The sequence below is a fragment of the Nelusetta ayraudi genome, unplaced genomic scaffold (assembly GCF_046127955.1).
Source record: "Nelusetta ayraudi isolate G7.1 ecotype Tasmania unplaced genomic scaffold, CSIRO-AGI_Nayr_v1 ptg000072l, whole genome shotgun sequence".
NCBI classification, from domain to species: domain Eukaryota; kingdom Metazoa; phylum Chordata; class Actinopteri; order Tetraodontiformes; family Monacanthidae; genus Nelusetta; species Nelusetta ayraudi.
In genome coordinates this window covers 1,280,101-1,286,100 of record NW_027466122.1, presented here as the reverse complement: position 1 = coordinate 1,286,100, position 6,000 = coordinate 1,280,101, and positions in this window count along the sequence as shown.

The following is a 6,000-nucleotide window of genomic DNA, read 5'->3' as shown; positions in this document are numbered from 1 at the left end:
AAAAAAAATGTAAGAATTAAAAAACACCAAAAAAAAAGGAAGGCGACCGACCGGACGACAACATGTGAGGGGGGGGGGTCAAGTGTGGCGGCGAGCTGGAAGAGCCGCAGACGATCCAAAACACAAAGAGAAGTGCTGAAGAAAAATGGATCTAATTAGCTTAGCTGCTAATCACTCTCTTTCTCTCTCTCTCTCTCGCTCTCTCTCTCGCTCTCTCTTGCTGCGGCGCACTGTGGACTGGGCGAGTCACGCCGCCAACGCCGCCGTTTTATTTTGGGGGAAATAAACGAGCACCTGTTCCTCCGACGTGTCAAACTCAATCTCACGGCTCGTTAGCGGGGCTCCCGCCCAATAACCCAGCTTTAGCGCCGCTTTGCCTCCTAATTCCCGTCTCCGGGCTGTCACGCCGTGTCATCGCCCGCCTGCCCACCGCAACCCGCTCGCGTTTTTTTTTGTATTCATTTTCGCATTTTGTCATTTATTTCTTTATTTATCATCGGCAGCCTCGGACGAGCCGGACGGCAGCAGCTGACTGAGTGAGTCAGTGAGTCAGTGAGTCCTGTCCTCCAGTCCTGGAGGGTCACTTCCTGTGTGGAGAGAACCAGTAGAACCAGGAAACAAGGGCTGTGTCCTACATCGCCCCCTTCTGGCCATATAGTCACTAACTATATGGGGAATACGCCATTTTGTAGTGGCGTCCGAACGTCGGTATTCACTGTAAAGTTCACTCAATGCATCCCACAATGCAGCGTGAAACCGATGGTGACCGACCCAGAAATATGTCCCATCATGCACTGCGCTCGCACTAATCTGTAGGTAGAGAAGGCAAACGCTATTTGTGGAATGCGGTAGGACGCTTAGTATAATATGTACTGGTCACGAAAATGCATTTATATGTGAAAGTCATTTATATATTTAATTACTGAGTTATTTATCGCCACCTGACACCGGGACACTTTAATAGTGCAACCGTGATGACGTCATTAACGGCACCAAGACTGACCGAAAAGATTTTAGTATGTATGTATATATATAACTCGCTATATAGGGAGTTGGGACTAGGAAGGTTCAAACGGCCGGGTGAGTCGAGATCCAGAACCTACTTTTCCGGTTTTTCAGCTCGGGAGAAACACTTCACTTTGCTTCAGGACTTTTCAACAAGCAGATTTAAGGTGGAAACCTTAAACCCTTCCAACAGCTTCACTCCTGAACTTCAGGACGAACCCGCCTGCACCGCCTGCACCGCCGCGACCGCAGCTCCTACATCTCTTTCAAAACCTCGTCGTCCTGCTTCCTGGCCACGACTTCCTGTCATGTGACCCCACCCAGCAAGGACGTTTTTACACGAATAAAGGTCGTTTTCCACGAAAGTCTGAACTGCTGCAGCGGCTGTGTGTGTGCGTGTGTGTGTGTGTGTGTGTGTGTGTGTGTGTGTGTGTGAGTGAGTGAGTGAGTGTGTGAGCCGATGCGGTCGGTCTGAAGGTCCCTGCAGGCGTCAGAAGGGAAGCAGATGCCCAGTTCGGTGGCCAGGTAACACACCTGTCACCCCGCCACTAACCACATGTGAAAGCTTTGACGCCGTCCGCTCTCCCGCGGGAACGCCGGCTAATGGACCGCGGCGGCGAGGGCGACGGCGGCGGCGGAGGCGGTGCCCTCCAAAAAGAAAAAACCTCGGCGTGCCCCTCAGCCGGCGCTGGCACCTGACACGTCCTCGCCACCTCGTTTGGCAGCCGGGAGCCAAAGTCACCGGGCGGCGCCTGGCGAGGAGCCAGTCAGGTGGGCGGCAGCGGCGCTGGCGGTGGGGGGGGAGGGGGCCAGGAGATGAGAAGACAGCCGGCGAGGAGGCGGGACCAAGGGAAAGCGTTCCCTCTTTCATTTAGCCATCCAACTGTCTCCACCTCTTCTTCTTCTTCGTCTTCTTCTTCTTCTAATTGACAGAATAAACCCACCTGCCACGGCGGCAGCGGCGCACTAACCAGAGTTGGCTCCCACCGAGGCCCCCGGGGGGCGACGTAGAGGAATGCCGAGAGTCCCGTCCAGTGTGTGAAATGCCTGTCAATATTCGGGATGGCGGTGGGGGGTTCCCATCTTCCTGATTGCTACTTAATACCAATCTGAACGTACAGGAGGCCCATAATAACCTCACAGTATTCCATGGATGTAACTTTGTAGCTTCTTTGCATCAGAGCTGGCAACACCGCCAGTGGGAGAGACAGTTCAGTGATGGTTCAACTGGGATCGCTTCTGGTTGCAATTGTGAGCAGAGAATGCGTCAGTCCACACGAAACTCGGAACCGCGACATCTAGTGGTGAAGTCCCGCGTCATAAAGCACTTTTCGGCTCTAAATAATAACCCATAAATAATAATCCGTCTTTATAAGAATGTGTCTCCGCCTTGTCGATGGAGCTGACAGGTGATCAGCTGACCAGGCTCTCAGGTGAGAGGAGGCTGACTGAGGGGTGGGGAGAACAGGTGTGAGACTGAGCCGAGGGAGAACCGATCAGCAGCCACATCCTCTAATCTGCTGCATAAACAATCTGTGTTGTTGGTTTTTATTTTTTATTCCCTGTGCATAAATTCCTGCATTACGGCGTCTTGAACACACAAGTTGGGAACGGAAACGGCGTAGTTCTCTGTTTGATCAGGTGGCCGAGTTTCATGTTTTTGTTGTCCCCCCCCCCCCGCCCCCAAAAAAAGCAGCTCTTTGCATTCAGTTTGTATGAAGCGACGCACCTGCACCACCTTCAATTCAATTCAATCAAATCATTTACATACGCAGCGTCGGATTATCAGGAAGTGAACGAAATAGTCTTGACGCTTGTTTATAGGTCTGTGTGTGTGTGTGTGTGTGTGTGTGTGTGTGTGTGTGTGTGTGTGTGTGTGTGCGTGCGTGTGTTTACCCCATACTGTGATGTTTGTGTGTGTGTGTGGCGGGGGTGGGGTGGGGCAGTGGATGCTGGGATTGGACTGGACAGATTCCGACGCATAATTTAAATTTAATTGGAGCGAGCCTGACTGGCCGGGGTCAAAACCAAGAGAAAATCAGTCACATTAATCAAGATAAAATTATCAGCTGATTAATCAGTGTTCTAATTACGGCGCCGGCGCTTCTCTTCTTTGTTCCGTTTTAATTACTCCGCTTCATTGTCTTTTCCATATGGCCGGCGTGCCCCCCCCATGCCCCCCCGCCCACCTCTCCACCTCCCCCCCAACACCCCTCCTCCCCCACCTCTCACACCCCCCCCCGCCTCCTCCTCCTCCGATGCCCAGCGAGCTCACGGTGACACGTCGCCGCCGCCGCCGCCGCCAACACATCATCAGCACCAGCAGCAGAAATAATTGGTCCTCGGCGCCAAGCGACGCACACTCTGAGATCCGCCCGCAGAGCCGCTTCTCCTCCGCGTTACCAATCTCCACCGCGTTCGTCTTGCAGGAGACGGCCAGCGTCGTTATTGCGATATTTAGGTTTTGCGTATATCTAGGAGTAATGGAAAAGCAGCTAATGAGACCAACTGAAAATACAAAATGGTGAGGTTTTTCACCAGCTACTTGGACCAAGAGAAACATACTCTACTACATTTATTGACAGCCGGTCATCTTTGCAACCAACTCCGTCGGTCTCTGGTGGCCAAACGATAGAACACAGGTTTCCTTGGTCAATTTTTTTTTTTTTTTAATACAATCCGTGTGTTAAATACATGAAACATTTCTGCGAAGTTGCGTCTATCCAACTGGTGTGGCCGTAGCTAGGTAGCTAGCAAGCTAACTAACACGGCGAATGACTTTGCACTGGCAAAGTCCAGCGATGTTTAATTAGCCAATTGTCATAATCATTAATATTTTTTTTTTTCCTTTTACCATCGCAGAGTCACTGAGTGGACACTGACACAGATGTTTAGTTCAGTTCAGCGTTGCCTCGGTGGTACTCGCCCTCTCGTCTGAATAATTACTGTAAAAATAGCGGCTTTATCTCTATCGCGCACACACATTCACACACACACACACACACACACACACACACACACACACACATACACACACACACACACACACACACACACACAGCAGACTTCCAGGAGTGCAGGCTTCACCCGCAAATGTGTCAGTTATTAATTAGCACAGCAATTTATTAGTAGGACATGATAGGAGGTGTACTTGCCACTTACGGGTGCAATAATTAAGAACATTACTTCTCACCTCAGAAACTGTACTTGTGTGCCAAGGTCTCGTCATAAAAAATAAAAAAAAAACTGTCCGAGTCTAAATTTAGCCGTTAGCTCGTGAAGACGTTTCTCCAAGGCAGCGGCGGTGGCGGCGGCGGCGCTATCTGCTGCTAAGTGCTAAGTGCTAGCGAGTGTGTGTGGACTTGGATGTAATAAATTACTGAATAAAACATGTTCTGTTGCCACGGGGGCTCCACATTAGGCAGGGCAAAGTGGTGATTAGCCGACCCATCAGGCTCTGCACTGTAATTCCCATCACCACTTCCTCCATCGTTTCCTGTTTGACTCTCTCTCTCTCTCTCTCTCTCTCTCTCCCTTACTCTCTCCCTCTCTTTTCTGTACGCCTTTCCCCCCTTAATGAATTATTTTTCTGCTCGGCTTCATGCTTCTCCTCTTCAGCCGCTGTTTATCCGTGTTGGACTTTGTTGACGCTGCGCCATAATCAGCCCACAGAGGGTTGCACTCGTTTGCTCGCCCGCCCGCCCGCCTGCCCACCGAACGTACATCGCCGGTTGAGTTTTTTTTCAAACTGAATAAAAAACAAAAGACATTGAGTGGTATAAATTAATTAGGGAGAGTGAGTTGGACGTGGGTTCACAGGTCTAAGTTCCAGCAGATACGGACGTTCAACATCCGCGCAAACCCTCCACGCCGAGGAAAAGGTTGCGAAGGTTGTGACTCCTGAAGCTGCTGTTCACTGATCTCTCAGTTAAAGAGGTGTAATTTAGGATGTGGACACTTAGGTTAAATCAAACATCTCTTCATATTGAATCTCGTTATTGTGGAGATCCGGACATCTGCAGTAGCCCACAATGTATGTATTCTGCATTTTTTATATGTATTACATTCTTGTTTCCATGTTATGCTCTCGTGAGATGCAGACGAATGAGGCAGATCCACTCCTTGTCAACAGGGGGCAGTGTAGCCGTGAAGGAACGAAGCGAAAACAAACTTACCAGCTGGATTTGTGGGTGACTGTTGACTTTTGGCACTGCCATCTAGTAGACGGACTATATTGGATCTTTAGAAGAAGAAGACGAAGTAGCTGTAAAAACTCATTTAAATTTGTGGTACACATTATATTTCTTTTGCACGTCTGCGCTGTGTCTAAATGAGACATTTGGAACGAGCACGTGAGTCTGTGATTTTCCAACCGGCCCTGCCACAGCAAGGTGTTTTTTCCTTTGCAGGTCCAGCTGGTGGAAACAGATTTATCCTTTTACACTAAAGTGACTCGACCCTCCCGTCCTCACACTTTTTACATCAGCGGTGCAAACAAGCCGAGAGGCGGAAAATCAAACCGCGCGTCCAGGAACCCGATGGCCGCCGCGGCTCCGAGCGGCTACTGCCGGTGTTTTATTGAGCTGTCGCCGCGTCGGGGTGGAGAGCGGCCACTCACACCAGCGACCGAACCGCTCTGAATATGTAATTAGCGGCAGCGGCACAAGTGTCTGATGAATATTCATGATTTTTTTAATTAGGTGCCTCTCTTCACAGCTAGCTGCCACCGAAAGTTACCTCCTTGTAGCCCCGCGCGTGCGTGCACGTGCGTGTGCACGTATGTGTGATAGCATTTGTCTCTTTGTATCCTTCTGAAATAGACTAAATCTGTCAAGAGAAAAGAAATAACGCTACCCAAAACCATTATCAGTGCAGGTGAGGGTACAAAGGGGATTTTTTTTTTTCATTATTATTATTATGTGTTTTGTTTCAAGAGTGACATTATTAAAATTATACATTCCATTCAAAATACATCAAGCGGTCGATTAGCTTAGC